Source organism: Populus euphratica, unplaced genomic scaffold (genome assembly GCF_000495115.2).
Source record: "Populus euphratica unplaced genomic scaffold, PopEup_1.0 scaffold656.1, whole genome shotgun sequence".
NCBI lineage: Eukaryota > Viridiplantae > Streptophyta > Magnoliopsida > Malpighiales > Salicaceae > Populus > Populus euphratica.
Window position 1 is genome coordinate 55,386 of NW_011500535.1, and position 24,548 is coordinate 79,933.

General features: G+C 34.3%; 5 long non-coding RNA genes across 8 annotated transcripts; 3 read left to right on the forward strand and 2 right to left on the reverse strand.

Moving 5' to 3' along the window:
• Positions 1–10,499: 10,499 nt before the first annotated feature.
• On the reverse strand, positions 10,500–22,219 carry LOC105115248 (uncharacterized). Its single transcript, XR_840302.1, has 2 exons — positions 22,181–22,219; positions 10,500–10,714 (listed from the first exon to the last, which is right to left on the reverse strand). It is a non-coding gene; the product is annotated as an uncharacterized LOC105115248 (long non-coding RNA).
• LOC105115247 (uncharacterized) lies at positions 13,999–21,521 on the forward strand. 4 transcript variants are annotated; one of them, XR_840299.1, is made up of 4 exons: positions 13,999–14,378; positions 14,579–14,697; positions 15,129–15,212; positions 20,978–21,521. It is a non-coding gene; the product is annotated as an uncharacterized LOC105115247 (long non-coding RNA). The 4 variants fall into 4 exon arrangements; XR_840298.1 differs by having other exon boundaries at positions 15,132–15,212; XR_840301.1 differs by lacking the exon at positions 14,579–14,697.
• On the reverse strand, positions 15,275–21,068 carry LOC105115246 (uncharacterized). The gene is made up of 3 exons (XR_840297.1): positions 21,005–21,068; positions 16,217–16,218; positions 15,275–15,429 (listed from the first exon to the last, which is right to left on the reverse strand). It is a non-coding gene; the product is annotated as an uncharacterized LOC105115246 (long non-coding RNA).
• On the forward strand, positions 17,409–20,956 carry LOC105115245 (uncharacterized). Its single transcript, XR_840296.1, has 5 exons — positions 17,409–17,598; positions 17,947–18,014; positions 18,684–19,435; positions 19,890–20,060; positions 20,863–20,956. It is a non-coding gene; the product is annotated as an uncharacterized LOC105115245 (long non-coding RNA).
• Positions 21,743–22,010, forward strand: LOC105115244 (uncharacterized). The gene is made up of 2 exons (XR_840295.1): positions 21,743–21,835; positions 21,934–22,010. It is a non-coding gene; the product is annotated as an uncharacterized LOC105115244 (long non-coding RNA).
• Positions 22,220–24,548: the final 2,329 nt, after the last annotated feature.

The following is a 24,548-nucleotide window of genomic DNA, read 5'->3' on the forward strand; positions in this document are numbered from 1 at the left end:
TTTTGCACATTGATGATTACCCTCCAGATGCTAATCAAGGATTTGATATTCTGTCAGCTGCAATAAGCTTACCCAACTTCCATGCAAGCATGTTTTTCCCTAGCAGTGAATGACTCTGTGAGAAAGTCACCCATGCTGTCTAAATTTCAGGTGATATGATCATCTAGCTGGATGACAAGTCAAGTTTATTTGATTGATTATGGATCTGTGATGCAGGAAAAGAGTCCTGTTCTCTCTTACACTGAAGTATTACTTGTACCTTTGACAACTCCTGATTTTAGCATGCCGTACAATGTCATCACAATCACGTGCACTGTATTTGCTCTGTATTTTGGGTCACTTATCAATGTACTTGGAAGAAGGGTTGGAGAGGAGGAAAGATTCCTTGAAAGCAAAGGTAACTTGTGTCTCTTGGATTGTGTTTGTTGTGACTAGAATATGGTCTATGAATGGCCCTCTCTCATGGATTACTCAATATTTACAATCTAAATATCGGTGATGGTGAATCGACAAAACTCTTAAGTTGCTGGATTGGATGCTAGTTATATGATGATACCCACAAATTAAAATATGTGCGTGGTATCCAAGACATTTTTTCTGAGCTAATCATTTTCAATCCTAGTAAATGACAGTGTCCTTCATTCTCAAACAGTTTTCAATTGTTTTGGCTTGGCTCCTGATCTTTTTTATTTCCGTTCCCTGTATTTGCAGCTGCTGCAAAAACTGGTCGTCTTTCTGAAATGGTGTCTATACATCTGCCAGGATTAGAGGAAGATCAGAGGATCCTCCCAAATCACCTTCAGATTCATCACCATTGATGAATTCTAAATTAATACTTCAAGTCTTGTTCGTGGTTGCACTTGCAGTTGCATGGTGATATTATTTTGAATGACAACACCGGAAGGTAAGTAGAATGATCTTTTCTAGCATTAAACCACGTGCTGTCCTCTATAATTTGGAAATCTGTTTTTCTAAGGATTTGGTGAGCAGATCATCCCCATAAGCATCATCACCAATCCATCCCTGATTGATTCTTTCATCCATTTCAGATGTACCTTTTCCCAAGTGAATGAATTTAAAAACTAAGGTCGTTAAGTTGCAGAGTGTACGTATCTGGAAGGAAACAGTCTATGAAATGCCAAAAGCTTTATCACATAGACAAAACCTTTCGCACATAGACTTCAATGTTAATCTCAAATTAAATCAGGAACTCAATCAAGCATAATAACGAGCTAGTGAAATGGCAAATGCATAATAATTTGAAGATTAGTCCAACCTATTGGATTTCATCCATCCTTATCGTGAGGTTTGATTGAGCATCTATATGATTTTTAGTGTTTGATAATCATATCATTAAGTTTCTTGTAAACTTTACTCTGGGTTTGTTTGATTTTAAGTGTGTTTTGTAATGCAAGGTGTTTTTTAATTTAAAATCTATAAAAAATAATATTTTTTTTTTTTAATTTTGACATTAATAAATCAAAATACCTAAAAAATCACCTCAATTTAATATTTTTTTTAAATAAAAAACAATTTAAAAAGCAATTCTAACAGCTCCAAGAGAAAACTTTTATTGATTTAAAGAAACGGTACATCAATAGTTTTTCTGAAAACACTACCTAAAAGCAAAACCATTCAAGTTGATTCCATCTCCTTCAATCTTGGAAATAAATTTAGATCGCAATTTTTTTTTTTTAAGGTTATTTGTTTTTCCTTTGTTTTTCAAGTTATGAAATAGAAATAAATAAAATAAAACTATATAAAGCATGTTTAATTCGGTTTTAGGAAAAAAAAAATATCAAGTAGTGGGACTCATGCTAGTCCACATTATCATTTAACATCTAAAATTGAATGGAGGGACATGACTAGATAACGGAAACATTAAGAAAATTAATTGATGAGAAATGATATTGAATTATATATATATATATATATATATATATATAAAACAAAGAAGCGCTTTGAGCTAATTATCCGATCTTTCTAAATTTAAAAAAAAGCTGAAAGTTTCTATATAATTCTCTACTTTTATTTATTTATTTTTGTTATTTTCATTATTTTTCTTGATTGAGTTAATTATATTTTGATGTGTGAATCCTTCAATTTTTTTATACGAGTATATCAATTTTTATTTTACTATTTAAGTGAGTATACACATTGAGTTGCAGCTTGATTATGTAGGTCTATATCTAGTATGTATACACATTGAGTTATACTTTTATTAACATTATGCATTAAATTTTCTGGGTCTGCCTTTCAACAATTTTAGAAGTAAAATCCTCAGTCATAGCATTTCTTTCTTGGTCAAACTTTCTTGAATTGCTTTTCACCATCTTGGAGATCCACAGGCCAGTAAGCATGAAGAAGGATTCTTTTGGCTATGAACCTGAAAACCTTACCCAGCCCAACCTGACATTCTGGCTTCTTGGAGAGAAATGAGGCACTTTACGAACCGGCAACTTCTCATCAAAGAAGCTTGGAGATCTTCTAGCAGTAGCACGTGTCCGTCCTGTTGTGAACCAAATGGAATGTCACCCGGTACGGCAGCAGCCAAAGCTTCATGCATTTTGTCAATCCGAGGGAGTTCACTTATCTGTGAGTATGAAATAGGACCGCTTGAGTAGTAGTCTTCTTGTGGATCTTTGAAAAAGATTGATATGAAGATGTTGGCTCCTTATTATGTATCCCTTTTAAATAAATTTTCTCCTAACCCTTTACAACAACATATTGATTTTGTTGTTAAAGGTTTTCAGATTTCACTTTGGTTTCCAGATTCTCACATGGGCATGTGAATAGATGAAGGATTTTCTAACAGATTCAAAGATTGAACACTCTCTTTTTTATTCATTTTGAGCTAAACTTGTTTCCTTCTTTAAAGTGCTGGATTTATCATTGCGGCATTATTATTTTCTGTTGCCGCCGCCACCGCCACCGCCAGTGGTTTGGAACTATTACACCAAACCAACTAGACCTATTTTCCAAGCTTTCTAAAATTGAGCAGGCAAGTGACAGGGCTCTCTCTCAATGTTTTATGCCTGTCAATGTTTTTGTGCACTTGCTTAACCCAATACATTTTTTGTCGCGAGCTACACTGCACCTACTATATATCTGATAATTGTAGTTCTAAGTAATAGTTTACCACGGTTATGTAAAAATTTGCTTGAATTGGCCTGCAAGATTTTGTGGGTGTGATCATGCAAGTGGTCTGTTTGCGTTAATGCACCTAGGCTCATGTTTTACTACTTGAAGTATCTTGGGTTCATAGATTGGCTCTCTGAATTTATCAAGTAATTGCACGCAACTAAATCATTCATGAGCTATAAGAAGTAATTTACTTCCTTCAAAATGATTGACCTTTATAATTTAAACATGCAGGAGAGGGTTGTTACGGGAACTACTTTTGTGCATGGGACTTATGGCGCATACAGGACATTGGATGGACTCTGGGATGGTGAAATGTGAGAAGATTCCAGGTGTAAAAACTCTGTATTTTTCATTTTAGCTGCTTGTCTCTCACATTACTCAATTTTCAAATGTTTAGTCAGTTCTTAATTATTAGATCGGCAGCAATATGTTGAATCAAAAAACAGGTGGACAATATGTTGCTATATATTTAGCAACAACAAAGCCTCTTGATTACATTTAAGTCATGGAAGTTCACCAAAATCATATCAAGAAATGTATTTATTATAAATAGATGAAAAAATATTCACAAGAATTCTGCCCAAAATCAAGTGTGTTCATAGCAGCGCAGCAGTTATCTTGGCATTTATGGAGGTGGCAATGAACAGTTGGATCCCAAATATCCATGCTTTGTGGAAGTGAGCATTACTTGCCTAATTGTCTGTTGGCACAGGGTATGATTTGCGTCTATGGTCAGGATGTTGAATTGACCCTAAGCAACTGCATGTTTTCCTTTTTGTGGCAATCAATGCAACTTTTTTTTCTTTTCTAAATGCTTTTCACCATGGCTACTCCATTTTTCTTTTTGTTTTTAGTAGCAGAATTATATTATATTGACAGGGAAAAAAAGAAGAGAAGAACACCATTGCTGAGATGGAACAAAACTATAAATTAAAAGGTGTACCGCTAAATATTATTTTGACATAATTTTTTTTCAAGAATACACACACATATATATCATAAACTGAACTGATTAACAGTCCTGTACTGTTTTTCGTTGTTTTGTTAGGAGTGGCCCCATTCACTCTATTTCTAGTGCTTTGTGGGTCTACTGCGTTGCCAATTTGGTTGGTTCAATGATGATGCTTTAAAGGAATCCAACTTGCTAGGTTATTTGTTATTTGTTTTCTATTGTACCTTTAGGAGAGTTGTGATTGAATTAGTGGATCCTGAAGTTTCATTTTGCACTTGCTTTCATTTCCCTTCACGAAAACACCACTCGAATTTATGTTAATGCACAATGAAAAGTATTGTCGACAGTGAGGGAAGGGAACATAGCTAGTATATTGCATATGATGTCGTGGGAAGAATTTGGTTGTTTCCTTGATTAAAGGGTGCCGACTCACTTTATGATCCAAGCCCAATGATGGTACGATGCATTAAAATTGACATGGAAATTATTCCTTGATTCATGTTTTTTAAGATGACAGAATTACATATATAGTGTTCTTTTCATTGGTTTTTATGTTGTGGCAACTAGTTTTGTTTTCACATCATTATACATTTAGACGATATATTTTTATTCATATTATTAATTTATTGGGAATTGTTTTCGAATTTTAGTGAATTGAAAAAAATATAAATTGAAGAGGAATTCCAAATAATGTTAACCTCACTTGTTTCTTTGCTCCTGTGGAGAGCTAAAACTCTCAAATATAAGACTTGTTTCATTGATGGTGTTATGATACAAGTGTTATTTCTAAAGAGTCTACTGGGATGGAATCCAGTATTTGGCAAGGGTTACGTAGAAAGAAGAAAAAGGGTTACAGTGGGAGTAGAGTGGTTAATGGCAATTCCATTCATCATGCTTTCATTATGTTTTTCAATATCCTCTCTGTTACAACTGTGCTGTATATATATACACAACTTACTTCTGGCCATAACCGTTTCCTTTTATTTAGGACTAAGAGCACACACAAGCCGTGTGCTTGAGATTGTTATAGGAACAGTCTCATTTAATGAAACGAGGCGTTTAACCATGACTATAACAACTAAAACGACTTTTTAACAATTGAAATCTACCCGCCTTTTCTTGGTTTAATTTGTGCACATAACAGGTATTCACCCTTCCAAAACGACCTTGTCCTCAAGGGAGAATTCTAGAAACCGACATCTAATTTCATCAGCAAACTCCCATGTAGCCTCAGACGGGGCAAGACCTTTCCAGTGGAGTAGAACTTGTGTAGTGGCCTGGTTACCCCTTTTTACCATCCTACGGTCCAGGACTGTCTGTGGAATGATCATGGGAGTTGAAGGAGTAATAGGCAATGTGGACTGCACTATGTTCCCTATGTGTTTCTTCAACTGCGATACATGAAAAAGGTCCATAGAATTTCGAAGCAAGTTTCTGAGAACTTCTGCGTGCTATGGATTTCTGACGATAGGGTTGTAGCTTGAGATAGACTAAGTCCCCTGGAATGAACTGTCTGTCACTGCGTTTGCGATTGGCAAGTTGTGCCATTCGATGTTGAGCCTTGAGTAAGTTGTCTCTGATTTGTGCAAGCATCTCTTCCCTTTGTGTGAGTAGTTGATCGTCAGCCTCCATTGTGGAATCTTTAGGAACGTAGGGAATGTGTAGAGGAGGAAAACCATATAAGACCTCGTAAGGAGTAGACTTAGTGGCTGTGTGGTAATTAGTGTTATACCACCATTCAGCAAGAGACACCCACTTGGACCATTGATGAGGACTGCCACCAGACATGCAGCGTAAATAATGTTCTAAGCACCTATTCACTACTTCTGTTTGGCCATCAGATTGTGGGTGGTAAGCTGTAGAGTGATGTAGATTTACTCCCAGTTGTTGGAATAATTGCTGCCAAAACTGACTTAAGAAAACCGGATCCCTGTCACTGACAATTGTAGCGGGGAGGCCATGCAGCTTATAAACATTGTCCAAAAAAACCCTGGCTACCGAAGAAGCTGAATAGGGATGAGTAAGGGCCATGAAATGTGCATATTTGCTGAATCTGTCCACCATCACAAAAATGATTTCCTTTCCTTCTGATTTAGGAAGGCCCTCAATGAAATCCATGCTAATATCAGTAAATGGAGCAAGAGGAATAGGTAAAGGCTGCAGTAGCCCTGGTGTTAGCACATTCTCATGTTTATTTCGCTGACAAATACTACATTCCCTCACAAATTGCCTAATATGTTTCTATTGTTTCTTCTAGTAGAACAAATTGCCTACTTTTTGAGCTGTGACCACCACCTCTGAGTGGCCTCCTGAAGCTGTGTCATGGTATAAGGCAATCAACTTATTATGCAGTGTAGGATTGTGACCTACCACAATTTTTCCCTTCCGGTTCAAGTGATTGTAGACCCACGTATAGTGAGGATGGGAGCTTGGGTCATGCAACAAATCACTTATAATGTTTTTGAGGCTATCATCCGATGCCCAAGTCAATTTGATTTCATCCATAGGAGTAGAAATGGAAGTCATGATCATGGTACTTAATTTTCCGCTAGGGATCCTTGATAAAGCGTCTGCAGCAACATTATCTTTCCCTTTGCGATACTCAATCTCATAATCAAACCCAAGTAATTTAGTAAGCCAAAGGTGTTGAGAAGTTACCTTTTGATCTAGCAAATGCTTAAGGCTAACATGATCATTCCTTATGCGAAAATGTCTCCCCCAAAGGTAATGTTTCCATTTAGCCACTGCTTGTAAAATTGCAAACATCTCCCTCTCATAAGCAGATAGAACCTGTTGCCTAGGACCAAGAGCCTTGCTGAGGAAAGCTATAGGATGTCCTTCCTGCATTAGAACAGCCCCCACACCAGTGCCTAAAGCGTCAGTTTCAATAACAAACAACTTGGTCATGTCGGGTAAGGCCAAAACTAGAGGATTTGTCATGGCTTGTTTTAAATTTTCAAAAGCAGTCGTAGCCTCTTCATTCCACTTGTAAGAATCCTTCTTGAGGAGTTGAGTTAAAGGCTTACAGATGGCCCCATAACCTTTGACAAACCGTCTGTAATACCCTATGAGTCCTAGAAACCCTCTCAACTGTTTGATGTTTCTAGGGAATGGCCAATTGACAATGGCTTAGATCTTGAGTGGGTCTGTGGCTACCCCAGACTTGGTGATCACGTGGCCCAAATACTCCACTTGAGAGCTGCTAAAAACACACTTACTTTTCTTAGCAAGGAGCTTCTGATTCCCGAGTATCTCAAATACAATCTGCAACTGTTCTATATGCTTTTCCAAGGTAGGGCTGTACACCAAGATGTCGTCAAAGAAAACTAGAATGAATTTTCGTAAATGCCTTCTGAAAATGTCATTCATCAAGTTCTAAAAGGTTGCTGGTGCATTGGTTAAGCCGAATGGCATGACCAAGAACTCATAGTGACCATTATGGGTTCTGAAAGCTGTCTTGCGGATATCCCCGGCTAGCATCCTTATTTGATGATAACCAGCCCGTAGGTCAACCTTAGAGAATATGGTAGCTCTGCCCAGTTCTTCCAACAATTCTTCTATAATCGGAATAGGGAACTTATCTTTGATGGTCATCTTATTAAGAGCCCTGTAATCCACACACAATCGCCAAGTGCCATCCTTCTTCTTTACTAAAACCACTGGTGAAGCAAAAGGGCTGGTGCTGTGTTGTATAATGCCAGAATCCAACATTTCAGTCACTATTTTTTCCACTGTATCTTTTTGTAAACCAGCATGATGATAAGGCCGGAGGTTGACTGGTTGGGATCCTTCCTTAAGAGGAATAGCATGGTCATGTGTTCTCAGAGGAGGAAGTCCTGTTGGCTCTTTGAAAATATCCTGGTAAGAATGTAACAATTCATCTAAAGTTGAATTTCTCCCAAGACTAGGTTGAAGGGTCATTGAGCTGATGAAACGATCACTGTCTCCCACCACCTTGAGACTGCATAGATTGACTTCAACAATCTGATTTGGACTGTTTATCAGGCTATTGAATTGTTCAAAGCCTATAGTTTGGAGCTTAACTGGAATGTCCCCTTGCAGCACTATATCTTGCCCTTGCCATACAAAAGACATCCATAATTCATTGTAATTAGATAAAATGTTACCCAATGTAGCCAACCATTGTACTCCTAGCACCATGTCATAATTGTTGAGTTCCACGACAAATACATCTGTAGAGAACTGGACTCCTTGCATTTTCCAGAGAAAATTCTTGCATACATGGGTGCAAGTCATTTGGCCACCATTTGCTGCTTCTACTGCTAATGGCCGAATTGAAGTAAGAGTGCAGCTCAATCTCTTTGCAACCTGAGTGTTGATAAAATTATGTGTACTTCCAGAGTCGATCATGATAAAGAGTGGAGACTTGTCAACCTTACTCGTCACTCTTAAGGTCTGAAAACCTGAAGTGCCCTCTAAGGCATTGATGGATATTTGGGGTGTGAAGGTGTCAGGATCAATCTCACTGCCTTCTTGGACCTCTTCTTCTGCCACATCCTCATCGCCCAAAATACATAGAGAATACACCCTTTTATTTTTGCATCGATGGCCGTGTATGAATTTCTCATCACACTAAAAACACAATCCCTTTGCCCTCTTCTCATCCAGCTCTTTATTTCTCAGGGTCTTTGTAGGTCGGAAAGGTGTGTTTGGAGATTTTTGGTGGTAGGGAATTGATTTTGCAGTGTTGTTATTGTGGTAGAGGGTGGTTTTAGTGTTGTTTTGAGTAGTGAAAGGCTTCGGTGGGTTGACATCAGTAGTGTGGTATGTGTTCTTTGAATAAGAATGATGAGGTTGTTTGTGGTTGATGGTGTTCTCTTGTAGCCTAGCTAGATTGTAAGCTTGGTATAAGGTCTTGGGTTCAAACATTTTAACCATGTTCTTAATCTCAACTTCTAACCCCCCAAGAAAAAACACTAGTGCCTGTCTCTCTGTCATCTTTGCCCTATTCCACAGAATATCAAATTCCTGTATATAAGTTTCTAGATCAGCCTTTTGCTTAAGATCTTTTAGTTCCTCTAGAGGATCTTTTTGGCCTCTAAAACGATAGCATAACGCCTTAATGTATTCACTCCACAGTACCTCAGGTCGATGCCTAATAAAGTTCTGATGCCAGTATAAGGCTCTGTCATCCATGTAGTAGGATGTTTGTTTGAGTTTTTCAGAATCATTTTTTTCTGTGATTTCAAAGTATTGGTGACACTTGAATAGCCATTGATAGACATTGTCTCCATTGAAACTAGGAAAATCACGTCGAGGTTTGTATACCTGTTGAGGGTGTTGATCTACTTCTCTGGTCCAATTATTCCTGCTGACTCCATTGGAGCATCCTGGTTGCTCATGATTAGCAACTGGTTCACCTCTTCCCAAGCTTAGCCTCTGTAAGAAGGTCTTTTGCTGGAATGTTAAGCCACCGATCAAGTCTTTGATCTCCCCAAACTTAACCTCATGGCTCTCCATTTTCTGGCCATACACTTCCATTAACTTGGTTAGTTGCTCATATTTGGCAGCATGCTCCTTGTTGGCAGACTCAAGCGTCTCCTCCAAGCGCCTTAGTTCCTGTGTTCTGGTGTCTGGAGGCATAGCTAGTGTCCAAGGTTCGCAAGCTCTGATACTAGTTGATACAAGTGTTATTTCTAAAGAGCCTACTAGGATGGAATCCAGTATTTGGCAAGGGTTACGTAGAAAGAAGAAAAAGGGTTACAGTGGGAGTAGAGTGGTTAATGGCAATTCCATTCATCATGCTTTCATTATGTTTTTCAATATCCTCTCTGTTACAACTGTGCTGTATATATATACACAGCTTACTTCTGGCCATAACCGTTTCCTTTTATTTAGGACTAAGAGCACACACAAGCCGTGTGCTTGAGATTGTTATAGGAACAGTCTCATTTAATGAAACGAGGCGTTTAACCATGACTATAACAACTAAAATGACTTTTTAACAATTGAAATCTACCCGCCTTTTCTTGGTTTAATTTGTGCACGTAACATGTTATGGGCATGTTTCACAAATGTGTATCTCATTTATATTCTAGTTTCTTTATGTTACATGGGGTCCATGACATGGGTCGTTGTGGTTTTTAGTTTGTTCTTATGAATTCAATTTTATGTGGGCAATGTCATTGATCCTTTGAAAAAGTCCAATCTTTTTTCAAATAAAATAAAATAAAATAAAACTCTGATGTGTAATTGGTCTTCAATGATTAATATTTTCAATGCAAATAGTTTGATTTCTTTGTTTATTGTTGGTGGGAAAGTATTGATTTGGTTTCTGTCTCATGTTGTTGGGTGATTTTCTTGCAATTTCGCATGTTTCCTTGCTCCCGTGGATATCTATCAACACTTCTACTTTCCTTGTCGATTCAAGGAAGCTTATTGAGGATTTCTAGGTTTTTTCTTTCCTTCACTCGTTATTGGGTGATTTTTCATTTTAGACCAAGAAATTGGAACCATCATGTTATGAGAAATAATTGAGGTAGGTGATGAGGTACTAAATTTTATGCTTAAATGTCTTCTATTGTACTTACTATTTTTAATGTGAGATTATGATTTATGTATCGTTACTTCAATGAGATTATGTTTTTACTTCAATGCCTTTGTGCTGAGAATTAGAGAACTTGTCAATAGAAAGCCATAAATTATGCCTTATTAATAGCTATTAATCAAGGCTGTATATACTCTCATAAATAGGAAAGTAGATTTAGCTGCTTATGGCAAGGTGAAGGGTTGTCACTATACGGTTCTATAGTTGCAAGAAATATGGCTGTATTACCTCTAACTGCCCTTAAATTTTGTAATTACTACAAGCAGCAAGGGCACATTATTAAGGACTGTACTGTTCATCCTTCACGCTCCAACAAAGTCTATCATGTTGTTGTTACTGGTGACTTACAACCAGCTATGCCTATATAGGTGGTCATAATGTTTTCTTTCATGATTTAATTTTCAGAGATAGTTATTAGAAACCAAGGAGGCTGCTGAGCAGTAGTGGAAATCATTGAAGAAATGACAATCTGTTAAAACATATTTCTTGTAATATTTGGCAGTAACTTCTTTCTACTGTTTGTGCATGTTTTTGGCATGTTTCAAACTATGGTTAATTTTTATACCAAGAAAGGATCTTTGGTGATCTTCAGTCATAAGGCATTAGTTTTGTCTATACTCTAAATTATTGGCATGTCTCTAGCAATGAGAAACTATTTGAAGGTTTTACAGCCTTTCAAGTTACTGCCATATTTATGATCTGCTTTCTGATAGGCCTCTTGCTTGCTGTCATGGATGCCTATATGCTGATGGGTGTATGGTAATATATTGCCCCAAAAGTTTCTGTATATTCATAGCTAACTTAGGTGGGTGACTATTTGGAAGAAAATAGTTTATTATCGTTTATTATTGCCACTTGTTGCATTAGAGGTGATAGATTGATGTTGCACTAATGTCCTGGCCTCAAACCCCATAAAAAATTATTCCTCGTGTTTTTACAATGTCTATCTGCTATCTATGATTTATTAAGATACTTTATGAGTATTAATATTAGTTTTTGTTGCTATGAAGGCAAAGGTGATGGTAAACATGTAGAATTAGGAGCACAAGAAGATCTCCTCATCCAGGATGAGATTTCTATATCTTGTCTAGTGAGCATCAAGCATGAAAGTCATTCTTTATCTCCATGCTGCATTTTGCAAGTATTGCAAAAGTTGCAACTGCTTCTTTATATATGCTTCCCTTGTTATTGAATTGTTGATTCTCTGCAGGAGGAAGAGATAATTTTGCGTGAGAGAGATCGTTATGAACTGGAAAAGGGACGGCTTATATGTGATTTGAAAAGAATACGAGATGAGGATGGTTATGTTTTAATAATTTTCAGATTTTAAATCACCAATATGCCCTTTTAAACCTTCTTGGGAAAGGTCAGAGCTTCGGCAAGTAGTTTCATTTGATGATAGAAACATTAACCTCTGCTTGTTTCATGAAAATTCATATTTACCATGACAAGAATCTAGGTCATTCTGTTGCTAATATTGGCAATTGTAAAAGCACATCCTTTTGCAGTAATTTGAAGTGAGAAATTTTGGGTAGGCTTATTATTTGGTGGAGCATAGGTATGTTGCATGCTACATGGTGTGAATGTTCAATAAAGTGAGGAAAAGAAGCAAAGTTACATACGACATCAATGAACATTTTTATTGGTGTTTGTGTCCTTATCAATAAACTTTTATTAGAGCTAATTGATATCAAAATTATGTTATGGGCTTACAGTATGTTTCTCTAGTAGCCATTCATTTTGTATTGAGTGATCTCTTCCACAACCTATGCAATGATGATGGGCATCAACTACTCGATGTATGTTTCATCATGAGATTGAGGTATTTTTCTCAATGTCACCCTTTTGAGTTTGTATTATAATGATTGTTGTTATTTATCAGGAAGGTGTAGGGGATCAAGTTTTATCTGCTTTCGTTGAGATTGTGTTGATAATTCTGATAATATATCTTGGTAATACTAGATAACCTGCTTCCTTTTCTTTTATGAGATATGGATTGTAAATAATAGTCTAGCTCTTATTATGAAAAGAGAAGGAAGGAAATTTTATATTCGCTTTTTTCTTCTTATAGCATATAAGCTTATCTTTATCATTACAAATCTTCTCCCACAATCCTCTAGGATTTCTTTAGAAGTAGTCGTTATGTGGCATAATTTTATTTGAGTAGTTTAGAAAGTCAAAATATGGCAACTATTAATTGGGATAACAATCTAGGATTCAACCATTATCCTTCCATCCATGCATGAAATTGGAAACCTTGTAATGCTTTATAGAAGAACAAGGGGGGAAATAGAGAAGTGCTCTATATTTGCAGGTATACAATTTTTTTTTTTATCTATTTTCTTCATCCCTCCCGATCCCCAAAAAATGAAAGGAAACTTGATTACTCTTTTTTTATTTGAAAGAGCTCAATCTACATGTTGTTCTTTTTGAATATTTTTATCACATTGATGTTGTCTTCAATTACTACCTCTTGGAATCTTCAACTTTATCGATCTTGGCGCGTCGCTTAAACTTAACTGTTGTCATGCTTAGTCCTTCTTCACTCTCATGGCTTCCTAAATGGGTTGGGTTGGAAGTCTCTATTTCACTTGTTTAGTTTCCACATCAACCAACTAGGACCATCTTCACTATTGATGGCCACCTTAAATAGCAAGTTGCTGGCATGGCTATTTTGTGATAGTAAATGGATTATACTCTTTTGTGGGTTAGCTTGTTAACAGAGAAAATAATATGACTGCAGAATGCTTTATACAATATCCCTTGGATCCACGTTACTTTTTCCTCATAAAGATATTGTTGCATATGTTTTGCATTCAGCTGCTATTTTCTTCTTGTCCTCTCATTTGTTAAGCATGTTTTCACCTATCAACACGTTGATAAGGAGGAATTGCATCTTCGTGGAACAATTCATTCAATAAAAGAATCAATGTTTTTTGTGCCCTTTATTTCTCACTACCTTTTACTTTGTTTCTGGAAGATCCATAATAGAAAGTCTAATAAATTTTAGGAAAACTTAAGTTATGAATTTAGTGGAAAATGGTGGCTTCTCTCACTCCAATCCATACAATGAAGCGCATCTGAATGGTATGATTCTTTGAACCTTTTGTTATTGCTTAATTTTTCTAAATACTATGTATATTCTTTTCCTATTAAAATTTAAATTTCCTTTCTATTTCTCATGGTACATAATGGATACCTTCATTGACATTGATGAAAGGCTCTGGGTGTGTTGATGTATTGAGAGAAATTGGTGGCAGACATGCCGTGAAAGTTTAAAAATTATGTAAGAGACAGGCAAGGAAGGGATAGTTGAGTTAAAAATTAATAGATATTTTTGAGGATGTTTTCAGCGTGTATAATTTTATTTTCTCTGTTAAGTAGGAAATGAAATAAAGCAAATAATTCTAGTTGTTCAGTACTTGGATGAGAGGCTGCCGCAAATGGATGAAGAGGAAAAAGATGTGAGGAAATATCATCAGCTTGAGAAGTAGTGAAAATGTCTAGAATATACTATTTGTGATACGGAACTCCATGATGCTCGACAAAAAATTTTGGAGGTCAATACTTGTTAGATGCTTGGACATGCATAAAGGTTTCTTCATTTAGTGCTTTTATGAATCTTATAGAATGTTGCCTAAAATTACTAGTTGAAGTATACAAGTAGAGGCATGCTAGTAGCTAACAAAGAGGAAAATAAATATGATCAAACTGGTCATTATAGATGTGCGAAGTCTCTTGTTTCTTCCACTGGTTGTTACACCTTATCCTTTATTTGAGTATTTATTACAAAATAATTTTGGAGTTTTGAATAGTGAACTACAAGGTGATCTTCATTCTTATTAGAAAAAATAAAATGTTCAACAGTTATTTTTATTAGGCTCTTGTTTCTAAACTATTTTTGGAAACTGAAGGATGAGTAATTAGCACTGCAATCCCGGAATTAAACGTGAAATTGATAATCTTGATGACAGAATGTGGTGAAGTGTGAATAGTTAGTTGCCATACAATGAGTGCTGCAAAAAGATTTAAGGTCTAGCATTTCTCATTCTTACTGATTGTTGGAGACTATTACTTTAGCTCCTTATGGCTTGCTTGCTAATAATGACAGTATTTTAGCATCAACAATTGGAAGATTGTTGCTTTTGCCTTTGATTTTTTTAATGTTGTGTTTTTTTTTCCATCAAGATTTATGTAGATCGTTTATCATTAGCATGAAATATGCTTTTTTGCTTTAAAGATTTTATGTGGACTGTTTATCATTGGCATTAAATATGCTTTTTTACCTTAAAAATAATGTTACAAAATAAAATCCTTTGGCCATAGTTGATGAGTGGTGTTTAAGCAATGTTAGGCTATCTTGACATTCAATTTGAAGACTATATCCAAGATCTAAACTGTATTGTTTCATTTTTTTTCCTTGAGGTGACCTTGTATATTTATTTGTCCTCTTTTCACGTGGAGGAGGTTTGGAGTAAGATTTCTTAAAATTAGCTAAGATAAAATAACTAGGTGTTGAATTGAATCCTGATGAGGAGTCCAAGGGTAGTAGAGATAGAAAGAGGAAGCAGAGGAACGATATACAGACGCGATAAAAACCTGATAGAGAAAAATTCTAATTATTTTTTTGGGATAAAGAATGTTGAATGAATGCTTTTATTTAAAGTGTGGTATGTTTTCAGGATGATGCTACGAAACAACTTGTTATTCTACAGAGAAAAATACAGTATGCCCATGAGGAGTCCAAGGACTTAGAGAAGGTGCTCTAAGATGTAACCAAAAGAAGTTTAAGCATTGAGCAGAGAGAAAGAGGAAGCAGAGAAATGAAAAATAGAAGCGATGAAAAAGCAGACAGAGCTTGAGCTTGAAGTGAAAGTCCTGCAAGAAAGAATTTGTAGACGTATATTGACACGACCGAAAGATTGATGTCTTCTCCCAAGTGCAGGAGTGTCGAAGTAATAAATAACCCGGCAAGACTGGGGTCGAATCACAAGGAGGTTAATTGTATAAATTATAGATAACAATAACATAACAACAACAATAGTAATAATAATAACACTAAATACTAATACTAATAATAATACTAATAATAATATTATTAATAATAGTAATAGTATAATAATAATAAAAATAGTAATAATAGTAGTAGTAATAATAATAACAACAATAATAAAGAAGAAGAAGAAGAAAAAGATGATGAGAACTTTGAGATGAAATATTAATGCAAGGATTAAACAATGATAACAACAAATGTCAAGATTAGAGGTTCCACTAATGGTATGTCAAACAAGTAGAGTATAAACTCTTATTATTCAATTGGAAACCACACAACTTAAGCATTATAAAAATATAAAGAGAGAGAGCAAGAGCATGATCTTGATCTGAAAACCAAGATGTCTAAATGCATGGCAAATACCTCTTTTTATAGGCCAAAATTGAGAATTATTGGTTTGATGACTAATTGATGAGTGGGTGACCAACTCTTGACTTGGTGATAATCCTTATTTTATCTTATTTGCCCAAAACATCATTGATAACATTAGAACTAGAACCACTTGAAACATGAAAGTTGTAGAAAATTGTCTCAGCTTTTCAAAAAAAAAAAATGGAGGTCATTCGAACATCTAGAACTCTGGATATGGGGCAAACACGGAACAGTACGCGGACTGTAAGATAGATTCAGACTTGTTGTTGCTACAATCTGGACTCCAAAATGCCCTTTTTAAATCTTGGTCTCCATATAAAAGTTATAGGCTTATGTCTTATCTTTCCATTCATATAAAAAGACCTCAATCCGAGATTTACAGCTCCAGATATGACTCAATTACCGAATAGTGTTCTGATTTGGATAGAATCAACATCTCTTTTCTAAGTTTGGCCATCACTTTTTCCTTTCAATTTTAGTTCTTAAATTCATCAATCAATTTATTTATGTGATAGACTTGCATTTAAAATGAACATTTACCACAAATTAAAAGTATCTTATATTATTAGATATGTTATTATAAAACACGCTTTAGTTAAGGAGTTATTTGATACTTCAAGTGCAAAATAATGATATAAACCTTGATAAAAATACACTTTTAAGTACTAATCACGTATCTAACCCAAGGTATCAAACTCTAACAAAAAGAAAAAATCTAATTAGTTTTTAGGGATAAAGAATGCTTAATGAATGCTTTATTTAAAGTGTGGTATGCTTTCAGATGCTATGAAACAGCTTGATGTTCTACAAGTTCTTAGCTTGATATTCTATAGTTAGAAATACAAGATTGTTTGAATGATCTTGACAATATTATTCCTTTATACGAATAGTAAGTTACAAAGGAAAATGGTATCATGAAGATATAAGCTTGAAAATTTTCAAGTTTGTGCATGCTTTTGCTTGGTGTATAGTGCTATTGTTTTGTCTGCCCTTAGAATTGTTGGATTACTTGGTGTTAGTATATATGTGTTTCAGTCTTGACTAGTATTTAAAGGGAACATGCCAAAGATTAGATTACATTTAGATTATATTCAGGGTAACCTGCAATTCCATTACCTCTGACATATAAACAAGGCCTTGGATCAGTTATGATGTCTAGTTAGTAAAAATTGTTTGCTGATAGATTTATTCATTTAAAAGTTTCAGTTTCCATTTCTATTTTTGTTTCTTTTCTTTTTTGAATTTCTTGTTTTCCTTTGTACCCACTCCTGAAGTGTATTTTTCTTTCTTTATATTGATTGTCTATGTTAAAAAAAAGAAGCATTTTTATATGGTAGATGAGCTTTTGCTATGTGTAGTATCTTTCTTTCATAAATGATTTTTTGGCAACTTGCTGTATAATAGAGCATGAAAAGCATCTTAGCATTCTTTATCAAAAACAAGTTTGGGCAACCTGATTTTCCAGCAAAGCTGCCCGCAACAAATGATTGCAATATGAAATTGATTGTGGCTTGATCCATTTAAAATGGGCTATCTGTGCTTTCGTAGTTGGTGTTAAAGGATCTGACAAGAATTGTTTTTTCATTGTGAGTGATTGTGTCCTTGATTGTTTTTTTGTTGGTGTCCTTTTCAATAAACTTTTATTGAATTTAATTGATATCAAACTTATGTTATGAGCTTGCAGTATATTTCTTTAGTAACCATTCATTTTGTATTGAGTGATCTCTTCCAAAACCTACACAAAGAATGATAGACATCAACTACTACATATACGTTTCATCATGCACTTTCACATTTTTAATTAATGAGATTGAGGTATTTTTTAAATGTTAACAATTACTGTTATTTAACAGGCAGGTGCAGGGCATCAAGTTTTGTCTGCTTTCATAGAGATTGTGTTTGATAATTCTGACAATCGCATCCCGGTAATACTTTATAACCTACCTTTTTCTTCCTTATGTGTGGAGAGTAAATAATGGTTTAGTTCTTATTATAAAAGGAGAAGGATATCACCCTTTTAAGTTTGTATTATAATGATTATTGTTATGTGACAGGTAGGTGCAGGGCATTATGTTTTATTTGCTTTCATAGATACTATGTTTGATAATTCTGACAATTGCGTTCTGATAATACTTCATAACCTATTTCCTTTTCTTTTTGATGTGTAGAGAATAAATAATGGTCCTGATCTTATTACAAAAGAAGGATCCTAATTTATATGTTTATTTTTTCTTCTTCTAACATTACAAATCTTCTTTATCATTACACAAATCTTCTTTGAAAATGCTCTAGAATTTCCTTTAAATTATTTGTTCTCTGATGAGGCTTAATTTTATTTGAGAAGTTTAGAAAGTCAAACTGTGGGCACCATTGATTGGGATAAACAATCTAGGATTTTTCCCCTATCTTTGCATCCGTGCATAAAATTGGCAAACTTGTAATGCCTTACAGAAGAACTAGGGGAAAATAGAGAAGTGCTCTCTATATTTGTAGAATACAATTTTTTTTTCCTTTTTTCTTCGTCCCTCTCAACCCTAAAAAGATGAAAGGAACCTGATTACTCCTTTCTTATTCACCGTTATTTTTTTTATTAGGATGTGTTGTCTTTAATTACTACCTCTTGGATTTTTTAACTTAATCAATCTTGGTGGGTCGCTTAAACTTGACTACTACCATGCCAAGCCCTCACTCGCCTGGCTTCCTAAATTGGTAGGGTTAGAAGTCTTTATTTCCACTTGTTTAGTGTCCACATCAACCAACCAGGACCATCTTCACTGTTGATTACCACCTTAAATAACAATATGTTGACTTGACTATCTTTGTGATAGTAAATGTTTGCTACACTTTTGTGGGTTAGCTTGTTATTGAAATTTATATATTGTTATGTGTGCAAGTCATGAGAGATTTTTGTAACAAAAAAATTGATCGATGCTTCTTTGTTGCTATTTTATTTTAATATGACTGCAAATTGCTTTATTCAATGTCTCCTGGATCCATGTTACCTTTCCTTATAAGCGAAATTGTTACATGTGGCGTGCATTCATTTGGTGTTTTCTTCTTGCCCTTTCACTTGTTAAGCATCCATGTTGCCTTTCACAACTGGTTAGTTAGGAGGAATTGCATCTCCATAGAACAATTGGTTTGAAAAAGGATGAGTATTTTTTTTGATGGAAAGCACAACATGTTCATCTGTGTTCTTTATGCACTCTATTTCGTGGCCTTTTCCTTTGTTTCTGGAAGATCAATGATTGGAAGTAATAATTTTTAGTAAAACTGAAATTATGAATTTACTGGAAAGTGGTGGGTTCTCTTGCTCTAATCTATACTATGTAGAGCAGCAAGGGAAGTTTTGATTCTTTGAACCTTTTGTTATTGGTTAATTTTCCCAAAAATTGAATATATTATTTTCCTACTAATTTTAAAATTTCCTTTGTTTCTCATGACATTAATGAAAGACTCTAAGTGTCTTGATTTATTAAAAGAAATTGATGGCACTCAAGTGTATGAAGAGAGATGTTGTGAACGAATATTTGATTCTTTGAACCTTTTGTTAGTGCTTAATTTTGCTAAAAATTATGTATATTCTTTTCCTATTGATTTTAAATTTTTTTGTGTTTCTTGTGACACTTAATAGATAGCAATCATTGACATTGTTGATAGACTCTAAGTGTCTCGAGTGTCGGATGTCGTTGAATGTTTGAAAATTATTCCGGAAACATACAAGGAGGGATAATTGAGTTGGATTTTCTTTTCTTGATGGTTTTTGCAGTTTGTATAATTTTATTTGCTTTATTAAATAGGGATCAATAGAAAACAAATAATTAAGTAGTTCAGTACTTGGATGAGAGGCTGAAGGAACAGTATGAAAGAAAAGGGAGTTGAGAAAATATCAGCTTGACAAGCAACGAAAATCTCTAGAATATACTATTTATGATAAGGAACTCTAATAAGCTCGATAAAAATTATTGCAGGTCAGTAGCTATTAGATGTTTGGACATGTGTAAGGTTTCTTTATGTAGTGATTTTATGAATCTCGCAAAATCCAAATTGTTAGTTGAAGCATAGAAGGACCACCATGCTGGTGACAAGATGGAAAAGAAACATGATCTCATCGGTCATTATAGATGTAGTGAGTCTTTTATTTTTTCCACTGGTTGTTGTACCTTGTCAATGTGTGTATTTATTACAAGATAATTTTAGAGTTTTCAACAATGAACTGAAAGTTGAGCTTAATTCTTATATTAAAAATAAAATGTTTGACAGTTATGAAATTCTTTATCTTGTTTCTAGACTACTTTAGGAGACTGTTGGATGAATAATTAGCACCGCAATCTAAGAATCAAACATTAAATTGACAATCTTGAGGGTAGGATGTTATCGAGTGTGAATGGCTAGTTGTCATACAATGAGTGCTGCATAATTTAGGTTTAGTATTTCTCGTTCTTATTCATTGTTGAAGACTTTTACTTTAGCCCCTTATGACTTGCTTGGAGATGGCAATGTGTTTTAGCATTGACTAATAGAAAGACTTGTGCTTGTGCCTGTGATTTTTTTATGCTGTGTTTTTTTTTTCCTTCAATATTTCTCTAGACTGTTTATCATTGGCATGACCTATGATTTTTTTTTTTTGTAAAAATAATGTTACAAAATGGAAATCCTTGGCCATAGTTATATCAAATGGTGTTTAATTAGTGTTGGATTGTCTTGATATTCAATTTCAAGATTCTATCTAGGATTTAAATTGTATTGTTTCATTTATTTGTCTCCTTCTAGGTGAAGGGGGCTCAAAGCAAGGTTTTATGAAAAATTTGCTAAGATATGATGAGGTGTTGAATGCCTATGAGGAATCCAAAGACTTGGAGAAGGTGCTTAACAAAAGAAGTATTAGACATAGAGAAAGAGGTAGCAGAGAAACGACAAACAGGAAGCGATAAAAAAGCAGACAGAGCTTGAGCTTAATGTGAAAGACCTGTAAGAGTCCCTAGAGTGTATTTTCTTTTCTTATCTTGATGGTTTTGTCTATGCCAAAAGAGCACTTTTATGTGGTAAAAGGACTTTTACTTTGTGCAATATCTTTCTTTCATAAACAGTTTTGGCAACTTGCTAATGGAGTGTGATAAGCAGTTTATCATCCTTTATCAAAAAACTAGGTTAGGCAACCCATTTTCCAGCAAAGCTACTCATGAACAAATGCTGTAAAAGAAAAATGATGATTTACAACATTTTTTTTCTTCAAATTTGGTTTAGGAAAGAGTTCAGATTAGTATATTATGATACTTTTACATCAATGCAGATGTATGCTGGTGTTGTCAAAATCTTTCTATAGGTGACACTTTCTTATCTCATGCTCATCATTTAATTAGGAAAGGACTATGCCCTCTTATCAGGTAATTCCATGATCAAAACACAATGTTAAGGGTTTTTCTTTTTTATTTTTTTTGAATTTTTTAGGTATTTTTAGTAAATTGGACTTAACAAGAGCTATATCTAAAGAAATGATTAGCCTCTCTATCATATTATTTGTTCAAGTTCGCAGGACTCTGAATTGTGAATTTGCTTTATCATGTTATGACTAACTATGAATTTGCTTTAGTCTGAGTTTAATTTTTTTATTCTTGGCTTTTAATTTATTTTTAAAGCCTTATTTCTTGTAATAATTATTTTAAATCTATTTATCTTGCCTGATTTTTCATCCAATATTTATGTTAAAATCCTAAAAGATGATGTTTTGGTCTTGCCTCTAGATGTACTTTGGTACTTACTAAGATAAGTCATGTTTGCATGCTTCCACTTAAGCATTCATCTTTTGAGAAGTGATATGCTCTCTTTTATTGGAACATATAGATATAAGTGGAGTGTGAAAGAGTTGTATAAAATGCTTCATAGGTGCAATGAGCAACTTCAGCAGTTCAGCCATATAAACAAGAAGGCACTAAATCAGCATGTAAATATCATTGAGAAACAGGAGAAACTCTAGAAAAGTCAAGTTGCATAAAATCTTATGTTGTACTTATTGTTTTTAACATGAGATTATGATTTATGTATCTTTAATTCAACGAGATTATGTGTGTTTTTTTTTTTACTTCAATGCTTGGGTGCAAAAAATCATAGAACTTATATTTGTGTGAAACAATGAATCGATATATCATACTTTCAAAGAGTTGCTGAGTATTTCACTGAAGTATTCTTTGAACTTGTGCAAGGTGGTCATGGTCATTTGGTTATGATGAAGAAAAAGGTTAGTTAAAGGAGCCTTTTATGTCTTTGTTTCATTTGTTCCTTTATTTACTTGTATCATTTATTTTTCCTTTGCTAGTCTTAATTGGCCTTGATGTTTTTCCTTTGTTTTTTTATTTTTTTTCCAAGTTTAATTAGTATATTTTTTAGGAAATTTTGAGATAACCATATGAGTACATTTTAAAGATTCATATCATACATTTGTGGTCAATCTAGATAGCCGTTGAAAGAGTTCTATAAATTTTGTGGTATCTTGGCAAGATGTTGATCACGAAGATGATAATTGAGATGATAATGGATGTCATGAAGCAAATCTGGAGGGAAATATGTTATTGTGAAAATAAAGGTATGAATATGTTATTGCTATGTTCTGTGTTTATTTTTTTGCAAAAGAGGAGATAAAATAAAAAAGGATATTATGTAACATGATGATTTAATTGCTCTCTTTCCAACTCAATCACAACTTATTGATCAATGTTTTTGGATATCATCAACCATTTGTAACCAGAAAGGAAATGGACATCATTCAACGAGGAAAAAATTAGAAAAGAAATTTTATTGTAATGTAAAATTTTCTATTTAACTTCTAGGTTGCTAAACTATGCTAGTTGGTTGTGACTATAATTGGTTGATGGTTGTAAGAGAGGTTCAGTAACAAGCTCATATTTTTTTGGTAAAATGAAATATGGTTTTAGTGAGTTTCTCCAATTACATTTTAGTTTGAAATCTTATTTTGCAATGACTTTCTTATATTTTATTAAATAGAAGTATACTTATATTTCTTTTTTTCTCAAAACAAACCCATCATTGTATTTAATAACACTTAGTATTCATTTAATGTTTATTATCATAACCATGAGAAGAGATTGCAATGTCTTGTAAATGATATCATGACAATAGTTATGAATATTAATTTTCTGTTATGCTTGAATTGAATTTGGTTTGGAGCCCATTTATCATTGTTCCCATAGATATTTAGGTGGCAAGCTTTGTTTTGGAACTCATTGTTGCTTATTGCATTGATAAATTTTTGTAATTAATTGTAGGGAACTAAATTTGTTGTCTAGACCCATTATAATTTGGGTGCATAGGCCCCTAAAAGACCACAATTCGAAATGCTTGTCATACATATTGAACTGTTATTCTACAACTTAATGTTGTGTGATTGATACTTAAAAGTGTATTTTGATCAAGGTTTTATATCATCATTTTGCACTTGAAATATCAATAACTCCTTAACTAAAGCATGTTTTATAATAATATATCTAATAATATAAGATACCTTTAATTTATGGTAAATATTCATTTTAAATGCAGGCCTATCACATAAATAAAAGGATTGATTGATGAATTTAAGAACTGAAATTGAAAAGATTTTCTACAACTATCATGTTTTCAAGTGGTTCCAATTTTGACATTATCACTGACGTTTTAGACAGACAACAGAAGATAAAGATTGTCACCACTTTGGCCCCAGCTAATAATTGACATATAACTGATTAAATTCAACAATGCGCTGCATACCAAAACATTTTGAAAGTTTAGAAAGAATAAAGCTGGGAAATGATTGTTCAATGTATCTTTCTCTTTTGACTATCAGTTGGATGATGCTGGTGAAACAAGTTACTCTCTGCAAGATCAATCAAATATCAATGCTGTTTGGGCTTCACTTATAGTGGAGGAATGTTCTCGTCTTGGTATAATGGTGAGCAAGAATTTTCATCTGTTGAATTTCTATTTTGTTCCATATGTCTGATTGATACTTTCTTTCAGTACTTTTGTGTAGCTCCAGGCTCAAGATCATCGCCTCTTGCCATTGCTGCTTCCACTCATCCCCTAACAATATGTATTTCATGCTTTGATGAGCGCTCTCTTGCATTTCATGCTGTTGGTTATTCAAAGGGGTCTCATAAACCAGCAGTCATCATAACATCATCAGGCACTGCAGTTTCAAATCTTCTTCCTGCTGTGAGTTTCATAGAAGAAGCATAATACCAGAAGCTTAATTTATTGGGAGCAAAGGGCATTTCACAGTCCAATGATTTTGCACTTATTTACTCATTTTCCTAATATGCATAAAGCATGTGTTAATTCCATATCATCTTTTAGGCTGGCTCAACCTTTCAAGTTTGTGGTTGTGAGTTATTATTATTGTTTATAATTGTCATTTATAATTTGTACAATTAACCTCCCTGTGGTTCGACCCCGGTTTTGCTGGGTTA